Source organism: Stenella coeruleoalba, assembly GCF_951394435.1.
Source record: "Stenella coeruleoalba genome assembly, chromosome: 8".
NCBI classification, from domain to species: domain Eukaryota; kingdom Metazoa; phylum Chordata; class Mammalia; order Artiodactyla; family Delphinidae; genus Stenella; species Stenella coeruleoalba.
In genome coordinates, this window is record NC_137154.1 from 83,080,425 (window position 1) to 83,100,006 (window position 19,582).

At 36.1% G+C, this 19,582-nt stretch overlaps 1 protein-coding gene across 4 annotated transcripts in view; it reads left to right on the top strand.

The window, feature by feature from the left end:
• GUCY1A2 (guanylate cyclase 1 soluble subunit alpha 2) overlaps nucleotides 1-19,582 on the top strand; it is a 426,827-nt gene that overhangs the window by 276,822 nt on the left and 130,423 nt on the right. The window lies entirely within an intron of this gene.

Consider the following 19,582-nt stretch of genomic DNA (forward strand, 5'->3'; position numbering starts at 1 on the left):
TTAAATGTTTCTTGCATTTTGTCTATTCTATTTCCAAGATTTTGTATCATCTTTACTATCATTATTCTGATTTTTTTTTCAGGTAGACTGCCTATTTCCTCTTCATTTGTTAAGTCTGGTGGGTTTTTATCTTGCTTCTTCATCTGCTGTGTGTTTTTCTGTCTTCTCATTTTGCTTATCTTACTGTTTTTGGGGACTCCTTTTTGCAGTCTGCAGGTTCATATTTCCTGTTATTTTTGGTGTCTGCCCCCAGTGGCTAAGGTTGGTTCAGTGGGTTGTGTAGGCTTCCTGGTGGAGGGGACTGGTGCCTATGTTCCAGTGGATTAGACTGGTTATTGTCTTTCTGGTGGGCAGGTCCATGTCTGGTGGTGTGCTTTGGGGTGTCTGTGGACTTATTATGATTTTAGGCAGCCTCTCTGCTAATGGGTGGGTTTGTGTTCCTGTCTTGCTAGTGTTTGTCATAGGGTGTCCAGCACTGTAGCATGCTGGTCATTGAGTGAAGCTGGGTGTTGGTGTTGAGATGGAGATCTCTGGGAGATTTTTGCCATTTGATATTATGTGGATCTGGGAGGTCTGTTGTGGACCATTGTCCGGAAGTTGGTTCTCCCACCTCAGAGGCACAGCACTGACTCCTGGCTGCAGCACCAAGAGACTTTCATCCACATGGCTCAGAATAAAAGGGAGAAATATTAGAAAGAAAGAATTAGTAGAAGTAGAAAGAAAGAAAGACAGAAAGAAAGAATGAAGGAAAGAAAGAAATGATGGAGGGAGGGAGGGAGGGAGGAAGGAAGAAAGGAAGGAGGGAAGGAAGAAAAAAAGAAAGAAGATAAAGTAAATTAAAATAAAGTAAGATAAAATATAATAAAGTTATTAAAATAAAAATTAATTATTAAGAAAAATAATTTAAAAAAAAAATGGATGGGTAAAACCCTAGGAAAAATGGTGGAAGCAAAGCTATACAGACAAAATCTCATACAGAAGCATACACACAGACACTCACAAAAAGAGGAAAAGGGGAAAAAGTCATAAATCTTGCTCTCAAAGTCCACCCTCCTCAATTTGGGATGATTCGTTGTCTTTAGGAGGGAAGGGAGGAAAGAAAGAAAGAAGATAAAGTAAAATAAAATAAAGTAAGATAAAATAAAGTTATTAAAATAAAAAATAACTATTAAGGAAAAAAAAAGGATAGAACCCTAGGACAAATGTTGGAAGCAAAGCTATACAGACAAAATCTCACACAGAAGCATACACATACACACTCACAAAAAGAGGAAAAGGGGAAAAATTCATAAAGCTTGCTCTCAAAGTCCACCTCCTCAATTTGGGATGAATCGTTGTCTATTCATGTATTCCACAGATGCAGCGTACATCAAGTTGATTGTGGAGATTTAATCCACTGCTTCTGAGGCTGCTGGGAGAGATTTCCCTTTCTCTTCCTTGTTCTCACAGCTCCCAGGGCTCAGCTTTGGATTTGGCCCCGCCTCTGCATGTAGGTTGCCGGAGGGCATCTGTTCTTCGCTCAGACAGGATGGGGTTAAAGGAGCAGCTGCTTCGGGGACTCTGGCTCACTCAGGCCGGAGGGAGAGAGGGTACGGAGTGCAGGGCAACCCTCCGGCGGCAGAAGCCAGCATGACGTTGCCCCAGCCTGAGGTGCGCTGTGCGTTCTCCCAGGGAAGTTGTCCCTGGATCCTGGGACCGTGGCAGTGGTGGGCTGCACAGGCTCCCCAGAAGGGGTGTGTGGATAGTGACCTGTGCTTGTACACAGGCTTCTTGGTGGCGGCAGCAGCAGCCTCTGTGTCTCATGCCCGTCTCTGGGGTCCGCACTTTTAGCCGCGGCTCACGCCCGTCTCTCGAGCTCCTTTAAGCGGCGCTCTTAATCCCCTCTCCTCGTGCACCAGGAAACAAAGAGGGAAGAAAAAGTCTCTTGCCTCTTCGGCAGGTCCAGACTTTTTCCCAGACTCCCTCCTGGCTAGCCATGGTACACTAACCCCCTGCAGGCTGTGTTTACGCCGCCAACCCCAGTCCTCTCCCTATGCTCTGACCGAAGCCCAAGCCTCAGTTCCCAGACCCTCCCGCCCCGGCCAGTGAGCAGACAAGCCTCTCGGGCTGGTAAGTGCTGGTCGGCACCGATCCTCTGTGCGAGAATCTCTCCACTTTGCCCTCCGCACCCCTGTTGCTGTGCTCTCCTCCGCGGCTCCGAAGCTCCCCTCTCCGCCACCATCAGTCTCCGCCCGTGAAGGGGATTCTTAGTGTGTGGAAACCTTTCCTCCTTCACAGCTCCCTCCCACTGGTGCAAGTCCTGTCCCTGTCCTTTTGTCTCTGTTTATTCTTTTCTCTTTTGCCCTACATAGGTACATGGAGCGTTTCTTGTCTTTTGGGAGGTCTGAGGTCTTCTGCCAGCGTTCAGTAGGTGTTCTGTAGGAGTTGTTCCACGTGTAGATGTATTTCTGGTGTATCTGTGGGGAGGAAGGTGATCTCCACGTCTTACTCTTCCACCATTTTCCCCTCGTCCCCTTCAGGGTTACTTCTGAAATAGCTTTTTATGTGAAAGATCTTGAAGGTTGGAGCCCAAGACTGAGGAAATATCAGAAACTGTGGAAAATGTAGCTCCTCGTGTATTGTACTCTTTTTGGTACTGAGAGCTGTCTGCAATCTTGGATCTACCTCTGAGAATGGATGAGGTCACCTAGCTATATTTCTGCAAGCACCTGATAGATCCCAGAAATGTTTTTACTATGAATTCTTATAAACAAAAATCTTCTATTTGGCAAAGTGACCTTGAATCAAGGCAGACTTTTTATAACAGTTCATCAACCATGGGTTAAAAAATACAGAAAAAAGCCTCAAAATGTGAATATATTCCTAGTTTGGCAGTATGGCAAAGTAGATACTCTGACTGACCCTTCTGATTAAAATGTAGTGTTAAATAGTTTAGAAATAGTAGCTTTTTGAAAGTCACTAAGCATATCACTGATCTCAGGAAAGAGAGAAATGTGTCAATCACATTATATATATAGATAAAACAAAATTTGAGTGGTGAATTTAAGTGCTCTGTCATTAACAGTGATAATAGGAAACACTATCCCTCCATGAAGAAAGTCAAATTCAGGCTCCCCTGGTGGCGCAGTGGTTAAGAGTCCACCTGCCAATGCAGGGGACACAGGTTCGTGCCCCGGGCTGGGAAGATCCCACATGCTGCGGAGCAGCTAGGCCCGTGAACCATGGCTGCTGAGCCTGTGTGTCTGGAGCCTGTGCTCCACAACAGGAGAGGCCACAACAGTGAGAGGCCCGTGTACTGCAAAAAAAAAAAAAAAGTCAACTTCAATTCCCTCTTCAAAGAATTTCCACAGATATAGTTCTCTGAAAAATGACTGCCTAATACTAAAAACAAAACAAAATAAAACAAAGGGAAAAAAATCACACAGGAAAATGAAGTACTATGGGTTAAGAACCAGTAGAAACAGAAGATGAGAAAAACAGATCTGGAGTTGTCAAATATCAAAATTATTTGACACAGAATCAAAATGACAATGCTTAAAATAATTAAAGAAATAAAAGAGAAGCTTCACTACCATGTGTAAAATATATATCTAGTGGAAACCTGCTGTATAGCACAGAGAGCTCAGCTTGGTGTGCTGTGATGACCTAGATGGGTGGATGGGGCGGGTGGGGGAGTGGGAGGAGGGGTCCAAGAGGAAGGGGATATATGTATAAATATAGCTGATTCACTTTGTTGTACAGCAGAAACTAACACAACATTGTAAAGCAATTATGCCCCAATTAAAAAAAAAAAAAAAAAAACAAGGCTGGAACAACTAGGTTTGAAAATGAACCGGAGAATTTCTAAGCAATCAACAGAATACCAAAAGAAACAAACAAAAACCAAAAATCAAGCAAACCAAAACAAAAAAACTCTCAGTGGATGAGTTTAAAAGCAGATTAGATATAGCTGAAGAAAGTTCCTGTAAATAAGCCCAGAGAATTAAAACTGGGGAAATATGAATAAAAGAATGTAGGAGACTTTATACATTCAGTTGGAATTATCTCCACATGAATATAATAGAGGGCATGCACAAAAAATTATTTTTTTCTGGAATTATTAAAAGACACTAATCAGTTCTCAGACACAGTAATCCTAAAGAATTCTACAAAAGAGAAATCATAGGAATCCAAAAGTATCTCTTTTTTTTACATTAAGTACATTAAAGTCTTTTTTATTTTTTAAATAATTCCATTTTAATTTATTTTTTGTGTTTCACATCATTTGTATTTAATTCCATAATATATCTGTGATTTATATAATGGTACATATATACATATTTGAGGTATAGTTGATTTACAATATTATATTAGTTTCAGGTGTATGACATGGTGATTCAAAATTTTTATAGCTTATACTCAATTTATAGTTATTATAAGATATTGGCTATATCCCCTGTGCTGTGAAATATATCCTTATATCTTATTTATTTTATACATAGTAATTTGTACTTCTTAATCCCCTACCCCTATCTTGCCCCTCCTTTCTTCCTTCTCCCCACTGGTAACCAGTAGTTTGTTTTCTATATCTGTGAGTCTGTTTCTTTTTTGTTATATTCATTAGTTTGTTTTATTTTTTTAGATTCCACATATAAGTGATAACATACAGTATTTGTCTTTGTCTGACTCATATCACTAAGTATAATATCCTCCAGGTCCATCCATGTTGTAGCAAATGGCAAAATTTCATTCATTTTTATGTCTGAGTAGTATCCTGTAGTGTATATATATATATATATATATATATGTCACATCTTCTTTATCCATTCATCTGTTGATGGACACTTAGAATGCTTCCATATCTTGGCAATTGTAAGTAACGCTGCCATGAACATTGGGATGCACGTATCTTTTCAAATAAGGGTTTTTGTTTTCTTCAACTATATACCCAGGAGTGGAATTGCTGGATCATGTGTTAGTTCTATTTTTAGTTTTTTGAGGACACTCCAAACTGTTTTGCACAGTAACTGCACAAATTCACATTTCCATTAACACTATACAAGAGTTCCCTTTTCTCCACATACTCTCCAACATTTGTTATTGTGGTCTTTTTGATGATAGCCATTCTGACAGGTGTGAAGTAATATCTCATTGCAGTTGTAACTTACATTTTTCTCATGACTAGGGATGTTGGGCATCTTTTTACGTGCCTGTGGGTCATCTGTATATCTTCTTTGGAAAAATATCTGTTCAGGTCTTCTGCACATTTTTTAATTAGGTTGCTTATTTTTTTGACATTTAGTTGTATGAGCTGTTTATATATTTTGTTTATATATTTTATATATTAACTGCTTATCAATCATATTACTTGTAAATATTTTCTCCCATTCAGTAGGTTGTCTTTTCATTTTGTCCATGGTTTCCTTTGCTGTGCAAAAGTTTTTAACAAAACTAAACATATCTTAATGAGACTGCAGTACTTGAGAGAAAAAGAGAACTTGATAAATGACGGAGGTGGCATTCATCAATGGGGAAATAATGGGCTATTCAATAAATGTTTGGGGGCCAATTGGTTATCCATGTAAAAAAAATATATAACTGCACTTCATGTGTCTGCACATAAGTCAGTTACATGTGGGTAAATATTATAGGCTACAGAATATAATTATAAATTTATAATTAGGAATTTTAAAAAACAACTCAGTGTTCTTTATTGATTTTTTTAAATATAATTCACATACAATATGTTAGTTTCAGGTGTACTACATAATGATTTGACATTTGCATGCAATATGATATAATTAGAAATTTGACTTAGAGTAGGGAAGAATTTTTTGGAGACTAAGCAGGTCAAAAACTTTAAAGGAAAAATCATAAAGGAAACCATAAAGGAAAATGTGGATAAATTTTACTACATTAAAATTAAAACTTTTCTGTTGTCAAAGAACACCTAAAGAGAATAAAAAGTCAACCACAAACTAGGAGAATATTTTGCAATACATATAACCAATAAAACTATCAGTGGTTAACCTCATCAGTATTCAGATTAGATATATTAATAACACTATGATAAAGTTTTCCCACCTACTAGTTTGGCACAACTTTGAAAGTCTGACAGTGACACTGTTGCTGAGGAGTTAGAGTAGCAAGAAATCTCACACAGAGTTGGTGGGAGTATAAATGGTACAATTTACTTGGCATTAACTAGTAAAATTTAACTTGTGCCTTTCTTACAACCCGGTAAGCCCTCTCCTAAATGTTTGCTCCAGGGAAGTAGTTGTGCATGTGTAGCAGAAGTCACGCACAAGATTATTCACAGAAATACTTTCATAATAGCCTCAAACTGGAGATAACTTAAATATCCATTTAATAATAGAATGTATAAACTGTGATACATTTATACCTCAGTATACCATACAGCTGGGAAAATGAATTACTTCAGGAACTGAACATCAAATGGATGGATGTCAAAAACAATATAGTACAAAAGAAGCAAGTCATGGAGCAATTCTATAGAATTATTCCATTTAATTAAATTTCAAAACTAGAAAAATTGAAAAAATAATGCTATTTTGAAATACCTACCTTGAAGGAGAAAGTGGAAAGTAAGGAATGATTAATACAAAATTCAAGATGTTGCTTTCTGTAAGAGAAAGTAAAGCAATGATGGGATGAAGGAGCATGCAATAGGGAAGGTGGACATAGGGATTATAGTGAAAAATTATTAATTTTATTACTATTATTTAATGTGCACATATATGTTTACATTTGAAAATTTAAAAACATGGAGAGTTTTCAAGCCACTCCCACCGGTGGTGAAAACAGGAAAGCAAGGAAAAATAAAAATTTTTTAAAATCTAAGTTTAAGTTCCCTAGGACATAATTATTGAATTACTCAAGTGTGTGAATGATACTCCTACAACTGCCAGGAAAAACAAACAAAAGGAATGCTGTCTCAAGTCTGAAGCAAACTGCAAAAATACACATTCCAGATGGAATTCATATCACTTCTTAAATTTTCAAGGCTACCAGCTGAGCAGACTTATCATTTGGGATTGTTTTTCTATGTTGGATTTTCTTTTATAGGAGATATAATGTTTATATTGATTCAGCATTGTCAAAGCGAACTTAAATTACCATAGAACCAAACCAGGGAATTGTTTTTTTACAATGTGCTCATCCATATTTTCATTTGTGGAATATAACATTGGCTCTGGCTTATTAATTACTTTTATCATATCAGAAGAGGAAATATCAATAAAGATTTAATAAGAATGCAGAAAGAGAATTCAAAATAATAAAATCACCTTAATAATTTTAGCTTCATTACTAATTTATATTATTTGCAAAGTTTGGAATTTTTTTTTTTTTTGGCATCTTAATTTGGTTTTCAATTGGCTTCTAACTTGTTACCATGGGAATGTTTCTAAACTTATTGAAAGAATCTTTCATTAAACATGCTTGGTTGTTACAGTAGAGCTGATATGTGATCAGTTGATTGTTTACTTCAAACTAAGTTTTTAGGCTTTTTAATATTTAACTTATTTGACTTGCAATAATTTCTGAAAACAAAGGAAAACTCCCCCAAACCTCTCAAATTTTGAAAAATAAATTACTAATTTTATATGGTTTTTTAAACCTATGAGGCACCTGTCATGATGGGAAACAGGAACCTGAATTATCAATTATAATTCCTTGCAAATGGTCGATAATGTCCTTGAATCATTAACTGTAAAACTGACTAGGTTAAACTTTTTAATTTTAAAAATTACTAGAGTACTTCACTGGTGGAACAAAGGTTAAGAATCCACCTGCCAGGACTTACCTGGTGGCACAGTGGTTGGGAATCTGCCTGCCAATGCAGGGGACATGGGTTCGAGCCCTGGTCTGGGAAGATTCCACATGCCATGGAGCAACTAAGCCCGTGCGCCACAACTACTGAGCCTGCGCTCTAGAGCCCATGAGCCACAACTACTGAGCCCACGTGCCACAGCTACTGAAGCCCACACATCTAGAGCCTGCGCTCCACAATAAGAGAAGCCACCGCAATGAGAAGCCTGTGCACCGCAGTGAAGAGTAGCCCCGGCTCTCCGCAACTAGAGAAAGCCTGTGTGCAGCCACGAAGACCCAAAGCAGCCAAAAATGAATAAATAAAAAATAAATTTAGGGCTTCCCTGGTGGCACAGTGGTTGAGAGTCTGCCTGCCGATGCGGGGGATGCAGGTTTGTGCCCCAATCCAGAAGGATCCCACGTGCCGCAGAGCGGCTGGGCCCGTGAGCCATGGCCGCTGAGCCTGCACGTCCGGAGCCTGTTCTCCGCAACGGGAGAGGCCACAACAGTGAGAGGCCCGCATAATGCAAAAAAATAAAAAATAATAAAAAAATAAAGTAAATTTATTAAAAAAGAATCTGCCTGCCAATGCAGGGGACATGGGTTTGATCGCTGGTCCAGGAAGATCCCACATGCCACAGAGCAAATAAGACCATGTGCCACAACTACTGAGCCTGTGCTCTAGAGCCTGTGAGCCACAACTACTAAGCCCACGTGCCACAGCTACTGATGCCTGTGCTTCTAGAGCCTGTGCTCCACAACAAGAGAAGCCACCACAATGAGAAGCCTGCACACTGCAACAAATAGTAGCCCCCGCTCGCCGCAACTAGAGAAAGCCTGCGCTCAACAACAAAGACCCAACACAGCCAAAATAAATAAATAAATAAACAAACAAATAAATAAAATAAATAATAAATAAAATAAGTAAAAATTACCAGAGAATATAGCATTTTACTTATTCAGTTTAAAATACTCAAGCAAATTGTTTTTCTATAAGTACTCTAATGAAACTCAGAGGCTAGTTCTAGACTGGTTCTACCCAAAAAGTTCTATCTAACTAGCTCGATCTAAAAAGCATACAGAAATATGGTCTATTTATACAATAAATTTTGAAAAATCAGCCCAAAGAGGCTTCAGTTAAGACTGTTTTTAAAAATAGTGACTAGATTTTAAATATCTTATCAATACAATGTTGATCTTACTGGCTGAGTATATGGAAATGCCAGCAAGATGCCTATTTTTTCCCCACCCCATAGGATACCTGATTTTCATATACCTTAAACAATTGACAATTCAAGAAAAGTAATATCAGATATATATTATCTATCTCCTTTTTGCTTGAGGTACTTACTTATACTGTGATTTCACTAGAAAATTGTATAATTTTCTCCTGTTCTTTAATTTTGTGAACCTAATCTTACCGAAGTATTTTGAATAGAGTTTTTAGTGTTGAAAGTCTTAACTTTTACTAATAGTTTAAATACTCTTTGAGTAAAATAACAAAATGTTTATTACTGCCTGTGCTTTATGCTTTAAAAAGTAGTGTTGCTAGGAAAAGAGAAGCTGGGTTGAGGACTGACTAGAAAATGCGATTAAACATATATTAGAAAGACAAGTAGCATTTTCATGATTTAAGGGTTTTGAAGAAGTTTGAGTTAATGTGTCCAAATATCTAAGTTTTACTTTTGGACCTCAGTTTTAAAAAAATATTTGTTGAGTATCATTAATAGGCATACAAATTCAAATTCTTTTTATTTGTTCAAAGAGTGCATTTTATATAAAGAAGCAATTATAGAGTGATTGTAAAATAGAGTTAAAAACAATGTGTAATCATGTTTTAATACTAATGTGGTTAACAATCTCAATTGCAAATCAGGGAAATGCTATGAATTTCTTCTAACTGCCTATCCCAAAGGCAGGAATATTAATTTACAATTTATGTGTACTGTAATACATTAAATTCTAGCTTCTCAAGCTTCAATTTAGCCTTCTAATGAGCTTATAGGATTTTTTGAGATGATGAAATAATTATTCTGCAATTAATTTTTAAATAGTTGTTATTTACAAAGAAAACCTGATATTGTTATTTTAATATTTGGAGGGATTTGCTCTTTGCAAATATTGCAATAGTTAACCCCATGAGATTACAGCCCAAGATTGTATTTAGAAAAAACAAAATCTAATCATTTGATAACCTGATTAATTCTCTATGATTCTTTGATAGTTGTTTGTTTATACAATTATAATTAGTACTTTTCATCTTGAAGTGTGTATACTCATTTGAAATGTTCTACCTCTAGAATTTATATCTAAGGAGAAAACCTATGGGGTCAGAAAGAACTACGTAGGCATTTTATGAACTCACAATTAAGATACTGAACTCAGTTACCCTCATTTCTCATGTTTATCAAATAGACACATTTGAATTTACTTTTCATATCCTAGATAATGCATATAGTGGCAGTTTTAGTAAACCATTGTTTTATTGTAGCAATAATACACAAAAATACTTCATAATACTACTGGTAAAATTTATGGCCAACTATGCTTTTAATAGATCTATACTGTATAGTGAATTTATTCGGTACTAGAAATGTGTTTGTGTTTTTAAAAAAGAATGTGTTTAGATTATTTTTTCACTAAGAGTTTACCAGTAGATAGGATTATAACAGATTCTCTTCTGTAGTTTGCCTCTGTTTAATTATCAGAGCTTGAGTCTTATATACTCTCTTCAGATCTATCTTCTAACTCACTAATACCTCAGCTGGTTATGAAAATCATTTGTTAAACCCATCCACTTAATACTTAATGTTGATTATAGCAGTTTATAGCTGTTTTTAAATATAAATTTATTTATTTATTTATTTTTAGCTGTGTTGGGTCTTCGTTGCTGCACGTGGGCTTTCTCTAGTTGCAGTGAGTGGGGACTACTCTTTGTTGCGGTGCACAGGCTTCTCATTGCGGTGGTGTCTCTTGTTGTGGAGCACAGGCTCTAGGCACATGGGCTTCAGTAGTTGTGGCTCACGGGCTCTAGAGCACAGGCTCAGTAGTTGTGGCACATGGGCTCCGTTGCTCCACAGCATGTGGGATATTCCCAGACTAGGGCTCAAACCCATGTCCTCTGCATTGGCAGACAGATTCCTAACCACTGTGCCACTAGGGAAGTCCTATACCTATTTTTAAAATTTCCATTTATCTGACAAAATTTTTATATTGCTTTTATTTATATCCTTGAATATATCAACCATAATTAATTTAAACTCTTTGCTTGATAAATTCATTCTCTAGAGCTTCTGTGGTCTACTACACTGTCTGTTCTTTCAGTTAATATTTAGTCATGTTACTTGTCTCCTGTGTGTCTATTTATTATTATTTTTTGTTTGGGTTCTGGAGATTGTATATAAAAAATTATAGAAATAACTTTAGACCTAGAATGATGTTACCCTCCTGTAGGGAAATTTTATGTGTGCTTCTGGGAATGATTGATAGGAGCTCTAGCAATCAGGAATCAGATGATTTAACACTGAGTTTAAGTCTTTCTGAGGGCCAATTTACTTCTGATTCACCTGATGTTTTTGGAATTACTTATACCTGTGGTGTTGCTGGTTACAGTCTCGTCTCAAAGTATAGAGGTTTTTATTGAGGCCTTCCCCTTGGCAATCCTTGGACTCCAATTTTTGTCCCTGTTGTCAAAAGCACTGCTCAGTTTCTCAACCTCTCAGTCACTTCTGAGGTCGGAAGATGCCATAATGGAAAAGCACTCTCAAATTTAGTGCTCACCTCACCTCAGGTTCATCTCCCCCAATCTTTTTTTTATTGTCTTGTGAGCTACAGAGGGCTTTGTTCAAATTATACAGTATGCTCTTACTAAAACCAAGCAGAGCCCTATGTAACAAAGCAGGACCCTATGAGGCCTTCTGGGGACAGACCCCTCCCCCATATCCTCTGCTTTAACTCCTCTCTGAAGTACCTAGATAACAATATCTATGCACATCTTCTGAGTTGTTTTACAGATGATAAAATCCCCACTAGATGGAAGACATTAACTATTTGGTGACCAGGAGTGCATAGCCCCCAGGCTTACTGAAGCTTAAGGATTGATAATTTAAACCCTGTAGAACTGCCCTGTTACCTCACAATCAATCAGAGAATTGTGTGTGAGCTGATCACATACCCTGTGACTCCTCTCCCTCACATGCCCTTTAAAAGTGTTTCCCTGAAACCCATCTGCGAGTAGGTGTTGTGAGAACTAACTGCCCTGGACTACTTGCTTGGTACCCTGTGATAAAGCTGCACTTTCCTTCGCCACAACACGGTGTCAGTAGATTGACTTTACTGCATGCAGGCAAGGGGACCCAAGTTTGGTTTGGCAACACCAGCAGGACCTTCCCAGGGACAGATGCCCCCACACACCCCCTGCCTCTTGTTTATAGAAAAGCTTTAGTGTCCTAGGCTTTCCCTGAATTCTAAAGAGCAAATTTAGTCAGAGAAGTGAAAAAATGCAGAAACAAAGGAAAACAATCAGGCAAGACAAAATAATAATAGTTTAGCCATCAAATAAAGTCAAGGACCTTTAGTTCCTCCTCAAGGGCTATTGATAATATCTTGAGACACATTCTTGAGTTGTTTTGCAGATACTAAAACCCCCACCTGATGGAAGAAGTTAAGTGCACGCTGACCACCTGTACTTAGACCCCAGACCTGTTGGAGCCAGAAAACTGATAATTGAGATTCCTGAAATATCACCCTATTACCTCAACGTCAACCAGTCAGAGAATTGTGCACAAGTTGATCACATACCCCAGGACCCTCAGGTTTTTAAAAAACCCTCAGGGTTTTAAAACCCTGCCCCAGAAGTCATTGAAGAGTTTGTGTCTTTTGAGCATTAGCTGCATGCTCTCCTTGCTTGGCACCTTACAATAAAAGCGGTACTTTCCTTCACCACACCTAGTGTCAGTAGATTGGCTTTGCTGCACATTGGGCAAATGGACCCAAGTTTGGTTTGGTAACATTACTAGAAATGCAATTTCAAAGTGATGTATATTTTTTACGAGTTTTATCTTACTGAGTAGATTCATTCTCACTAATCTACATTTATGCCTATTTTCAACCCAAGTCACAGATGAAATTATCTTTAAACAGAAAAGAGAAAACATCTTAACTGCATTGAAACTAGCTACTGCAGAATATTGATCGATAACATCAATTGAAGCACTTAACCATATGCCAGGCAGTCACTGTACCAAGTGCTTTCCATGTAATAACTTTTAAATTTCACAATAATTCTATGAAGGAAATATTGCTATTATTTTCATTTTAACAAGTGAAGAAAAGAAGAATTAAAAACAAACCTGAGAGTTCCTAATAAGTACACTCTATATAGACTTATTAAATAAATACAGGTTAAATCTCATATTGTGAAATTTTCCCTATTGCTTTGAATATTCCATTATTTAGTAAGTTAGACTTTTCATGGCTTTAGTCTTCAGGAAAATTTAAATTTATATTAGGTGTCCTCTTTAAGAGAATGGAAGTAAGTAATCTATTTTTAAAATATTCCATTCAAAATGATTAATTTATTAAATTAGAAAGACAGAGAGATATATTCAATTATGTGTGTGTTGGAAGGGAATGGATGTTATTCCATTGTTACTTTGAAAATTGCAATCACCAGCTAGACTGAGTGGGAGCATATATTAGCCATCTTACCCCATTGTTTTTTCTCCCTTTATTTTCCTCTGTTTATTGTTTATTGTGGATTGTAATGTAGAAGGTACATATTTTAAAATGTCATATTTACATTTTGTCATAGGATAGTCTTTGAATTTAAAGATTGTGTCTTATATTCTAATTAATTATTTTTAGGTATTGAACAATATATACTTTAATAGGCAGAGCACCCTTAATGCCTTTCCACCACTCTCTAAGATATAGGTATAATGATTTAATACACAATGTTATATATGCAATGTGTATGTCAGTGAATTTCATTGCTAATTTATTTTATCTGTATCATGACTGTTTCCAATATAATATAGTCACTTATGTTACCACTTATATAATATGTAAGTCTAAATTTAGACTTTTAATCATATTTTTAGTCTATGAAAAAATAGTTTATCAGACACACATTTCTAAAAGCACTGGTCTTGCTGAAGAGTTTTTTATGATATTTGCCAAACAGATTTTCCAAGCAGATCTTTTGTAACAGTATTTGCATATTTTTGCTACATGAAAAAAAAAAAGTAATAATAAGACTGTGAAGGAAAAACAGACCAAGCAATGGGGAAAAAAAGATAAATTGATTTGCAAGAAACTGTGCATGTAAAATACAAAATTGCTCAGTTTGATTTTATGCAGCAGTCCTCTCACTTCCACATTTTCAGAAGAGAAATGCATTCTTTAGTGGGGACATGTTTAAATATTTTATAAAGTTATTTCATTAAATAATATCACCATGGTGTAAATACTCCTAAAGAAGTTATAATCTATTTCATTTATTTTAGTCTGTCTCCAGGAGGGTCCTTCCCAGGAATACTGGTGCAACATCCTAAGAAGAGGTTAAAAAATTATATTAGTAAAGACATTAATTTTTGTTTGACTTTTGTGTGATGTCAGCTGAAAAAGAAATGCACAACCTAAAAGTTGAAAAGTATGTTTTATTTGGTAGATTTTCTGGGGACTCAAGCCTGGGAGGCAGCCTCTTAGATAGCTCTGAGGGAATGCTTTGAAGAGGTAAGGGAGGAGCCAGGATATATAGGAGTTTTGCAACAAAACCAGGTTAGTAGGAACATCAAAAGATCACTGGTTAAAGAAGATCAGACTTCTCAAGTTAAATAACTTAGCACTTTTCTATGTATGGGAAGATGCAAGAGTCTGGGCTTATTGAAGTCATTCCTTTGATATGTATCTTAACTGTCTAGGACCAGTATCAGGTTTTTCCTCATCCTGAGTCCCCTCGGGGTGCATTGTTGGGCACCGCTGCAGTAGCTGAGAGCTTGGTGGTGGGTAGCCTGTTTCCATCCTGATTTCCCTCAGGGCTCCCATGGGGTGGGGACAGGTGGGGTGGGGGGAGGAGTAAGAAGGGCAGCTCTGGCTTGATGGTCACAACATCCTCTGTTTCCTGATATGGCAGGTGGCATTCTTGGTCCACATGAGCTTGTAGAAATGTGAAGCCTCCAAGCAGTTAAGTAGCTCAGGTTTTTATTATCTGAGTTTTATATAAAGAATAAGAATCTTTGTCGCCAATTCTTGCTGCTAAAAAGATATTAAGATGTGATTTCACCAACTGATTTTGAGAGGTAATTTAGCCCATCATCTTTTATCTTTTATAGTGTCTGTGTCTGACATTATTGAACAAGAGAACTTTTATTTTTTACTGCCAGCTTAACTTAAACTCTTTTAAGGCTAAATGCTCATATGCCAACATTAGCAGCCTGAATCTTACAATACCTAAAACGATGTGAAAATAAGATAGAATAATAGGTAAGACAGTAATGTGCTATCTATATGCTAACTACACTGCTAGGTTTTATGTCTTTGGTTTGTTATTCTGTCTCAAAACTTCATATCTAACTCCAAACAAAAGTTTAAAAATTATTTCAAAGTAACTTTCTTAGTTTTCTGAAATTATGAAAAATAAAATGACCACTGAAAACTAGCACACAGTAGATAGTCAGAACCATCTATAATTTATCAACAAACCACAGCCATGTTTTACATTACGTTGTATATTCTTAAAGGCTTTTTTTTCTATACAAACAGAAATAGAATGTACAGACTTGAAAAGTAGATTCTTTTAAAAATTGGGTGAACATTCAGTTAAGTGAAGTTATGAGACACTGTGTACCAAAGATGTACATGCATCCTAAACATGCAGGAGAGACCTGATAAGCCCTAGGAAGAATTTTTCTTTGTTATTACCTCACTCTGTATTTTCTTATTCCTAAAATTAAATATATGAGTCATTGTAAGGCAACTCTTTAATAACCTGAGTTGCAAATGTGGCAGAAACAATTCAGTATCACAAGCACTTTTAAAAATCTGTTAAGCTTTGTGTTGATGTCAAGTCAGGCATATTGTAATTGTCTGGGCCACCACTATAATATTCCTTATTTGGAATGAGGTTTCAGCCTTATCCTAATGGCTAAATTGATTTCTGTACATTTGTAGTGCTTCCTACTTCATCAGAAATTGGCACTTTGTGTGCAAATGTTAGAAGATCAAATTTACATGTGGATGCAATTCTAACAGTCATTCTGCTTTATTATGTACCTTTAATTCAAAGGTTAAACCAATCATTAAAAAATTTAGTAAAACCTCATTAATTCAGACCTCACTCTTCAGGGAAATATGGTAATTTTGACAACAATGTCTGAAATACATGCAAATAATTCCTAGTGGGAGACCTGTTGATGTTGAAGAAACATCAGGTTGATAGAAACATAGGCCCTGACTGTGCGCTGAATGTCCCAGAGGACAAAATGCTTTTTACTTTGGAGGTGGTTTGCTGTTTCAACTCGAATGAAGCCTGATTCTGCACAATCCTGGCTGGCAACTTGCTAGGAGTGACTTTTACTCATTTGTTCAACAAATGATTTTTGAATATTTACTGTTTTCTGGACAAATAATTAAGTACTGGGAATGTAATGGCAAGCAAACAGAATATAGTCCTGACTCTCCCAGAAATTACATTCTATGGAAGCAACACCTATAAATAAATGACTTCATTAGCAGATATAAGTAGATACTTGGATTTCCCTCAAAACTGTCTTAATATTAAAAGATTTTTGTTAGTTTTTGTAAAGATTTGGCAAAGACTTTAAATTCTTCTTAGAATATTCAGGATACTTTGGTTGTATATTCAGACCTACATTATTTTGGTATCTTCATAGATTTTGTATATATCTAAGAAAGTGGAGTTGAAAAATACTGAAAACGAACTATGTGCCAGTGGTTGGCTTGATAGCTTATATATCATCTCATTTAATATGCACAACAATCCCGTGAAGGGCACATGTGCAGATTTTAAAGATCAAGAGGTAAGAAATCTAATAGTTAAAGAACATGTATGAGATCTTGAAAAAATAATATATAGAACACCTTCTATATGTCAGACTTGTGCCTGGTATTTTATACACTTAATATCTTTTAATCCTCCCATCCCCCAAAACCCTGCATAGTAAGTTTCATTAATCTTATTTTACATTTAAATAATATGAGATTCAGAAGTTTACATAATTTGACCAAGATTATGCAGGTAGTCAGTTGCAAAACTAAATTTCAACATAAATATATCTGCTTGAAAAAAAGGCTTTGGTATTTTCTTATACCAAACTGGCCAATAACTCACCAGGATGGCCAGAGTAGAATTCTGTTACCTGAATACTTGATAAGAGTTGCCTTTAACCAAGTGATTACTATGTGCCAGGCATTATGCTAAGCACAATGCTGATATATGCTCAATTATGCTAATGTGTAAAATATAGATCTATATGTAAATATATACACACCCATATGCACACATATATGTGTATAGTTAATCTACTTACATTTATATATGTGTGTTTTAAGCACATTTTCATGTTTGTGAAATACATATGTATTGCATATTATCATGCAAGTCTTACAACATTATGGACCATGACTCAGATGTTATTATCCTATTTACTAATGAGAAAACCAAGACTCAGAGAGGTTAAGGGACATATTGTCAAATAAGAGTAAATAAGTAAATAAGACTAATTAAGAATAGATTCAGAATTGGAATTCAAATGTTTGACTTCATAGTCCTTACTTCTAACCATTACCCAACACTGCCTCCCACAATGTAATTATAGCATGTGATTTCTAATCTTATGACTAAGCTAATAATTTTAATTTTCCCTGAAAAAGTTATTGCTCTTCTCTCTCCCTTAAGAAAGAAATGGTCAACAGATACATGAAAAGATGCTCAACATCACTAATCATCAGGGAAAGATGCAAATCAATACCACCTCACATCTGAGAGAAAGGCTATCATAAAAAGACAACAAATAAGGAGTGTTAAATTAGAAGTGTGGAGAAAGGGGTACCCTTGTGCACTGTTGGTGGGATTGTAAGTCCATGTAGCCACTATGGAAAACAGTATGGAAGTTCCTCAAAAAATTAAAACTAGAACTACCATATGGTCTAGCAATTTCACTTCTGGGTATTTACCCAAAGCAAACAAAAACACTAATTTGAAAAGATACGTGCATTCCAATGTTCATTGCAGCATTGTTTACAATAGCCAAAATATGGAAGCAACCTGTGTCCTTTGATAGATGAATCAATAGAGAATATGTGTGTATGTGCATACACACAGACACAGACACACACAATGGAACACTACTCAGCCATAAAAAAAAAAATCTTGCCATTTGTGACAACATAGATGGATCTAGAAGGTATTATGCTAAGTGAAATAAGTAAGACAGAGAAAGACAAATACTGTATGATCTCTCTTTTATGTGGAATCTAAAAATCTAAATAAACAAAGCAAAATGAAAACAGACTCATAGACACAGAGAACAAATGCGTTGTTGCCAGAGGGAAGAAGGGGGCAAAATAGGTGAAGGGGATTAATGGGTGAAAACCTCCAGTTATAAAATAAATAAGCTATGGGGGTGTAATATACAGCATAGGGAATATGTAATAACTTTTTATGGGGACACATGGTTACTAGACTTATTGTGGTGATCATTTCATAATATATGCAAATATCAAATCATTATGTAGTACACCTGAAACTAACACAATACATCTCAACTGTACATCATTTAAAACAAATATGAAAGAAGATAATGTTAAGATGTAATAGCAGTGCAATGACTTGAAGGCATTCTCATTTGAGGCAAACTGTATTGACCATTAACTGTACATGGAGATGTTGAAATAATGAGGATAACTTTGTCTGCATTTAATATTAGAAACCAAAATTGTTAGTTCTATAAAATTTTAAAATAGCTGAAGAAAAAGTTAAGTTGGGAATAATATTGAAATATAAACTTTGGTAATATGAACTTCTTTTTAAGAAACAGATGATATCATCTGCTTTTTGTGGCAATATAATAATCTAAAACTAGGAAAACAGAGATTTAAAACCATAACAAATAATCCAAAAGATATACTGCACTTTAGAACGTATTATTTTCCAGATGCTATAAGTTGATCCTTTTGTATATTAACTTATCCAAACTCTTTTGTATATTTACAATAACCAAAGCAATGATTAGAAGTGAAAATGTAGTAAAATGTTTTGATCACTCAGCCAGCAAGCATTTATTGAATTTTGAATTTCTCACATGTGCAAAACTACATAATTGAGTTGCAGGCTGAACTGCAGGAGTGCCAAACATTAATCTGCTTTTTTTTTTTTTTTGATCTGTTATTGAGTAAAAATACTGAAACATCTGGTCACTTTAATCCATTCAGTCAGAAATTCAATCGGCCACCCAGATTTTCAGACTCCAGAATGCCATTCAGCTTGTTTGCTTTAAATGTTGGTTTCTTTGAAACCTATGTCAAGTAGTCAGTAGCCTGTGTTTAGTTATTTTAATGTGCTTAGCAGGTGTCTTCCCTAAGAAAACGTAGAGATGTGGAAAAGTGAAAACATGAGGCTCATTACTCAGGAGGCTTCAGTCAAGTATTTCCACACACCTATGTTGTTCTCTGCCTCCTATTCTGCTTGCCTTCCTTTCTGAGTTGGTTTCCCCCAACTCTGCCCTTCCCCACCTCCCGCAGGCCTCCTCAG